Raw genomic sequence first — 338 nt, forward strand, 5'->3', positions numbered from 1 at the left:
TATTCTTGCTCTGTCTCCACTCTTTTTTTTCTCTCCATATCTTGGTAGTGATGTATCAGGATGTAAAATGTGAGAAGCATAATATTATGTCTGCTTTTATATAGTCTTTTCTAAACTTATTGTTTCTGTAAGGTGCTTTTAAAACGTTTCTAAATCACTGTAAGTCCAAAGTTTCAGTGGTTATTATTGTGGTTTTTGAGACAATAATAATAATACCCATGAGTTATTTTCTAAATCCTGACAATTACAAAAATGTTTAAACACAAAACGTTAACATTTTCTAAACCTCTCTTGGAGCTGTTTAAGACTCTGATTCTGAGCTGAAAATGTTCATCTCT

Source organism: Amphiprion ocellaris, chromosome 24 (assembly GCF_022539595.1).
Source record: "Amphiprion ocellaris isolate individual 3 ecotype Okinawa chromosome 24, ASM2253959v1, whole genome shotgun sequence".
In the NCBI taxonomy this organism is placed as follows: domain Eukaryota; kingdom Metazoa; phylum Chordata; class Actinopteri; family Pomacentridae; genus Amphiprion; species Amphiprion ocellaris.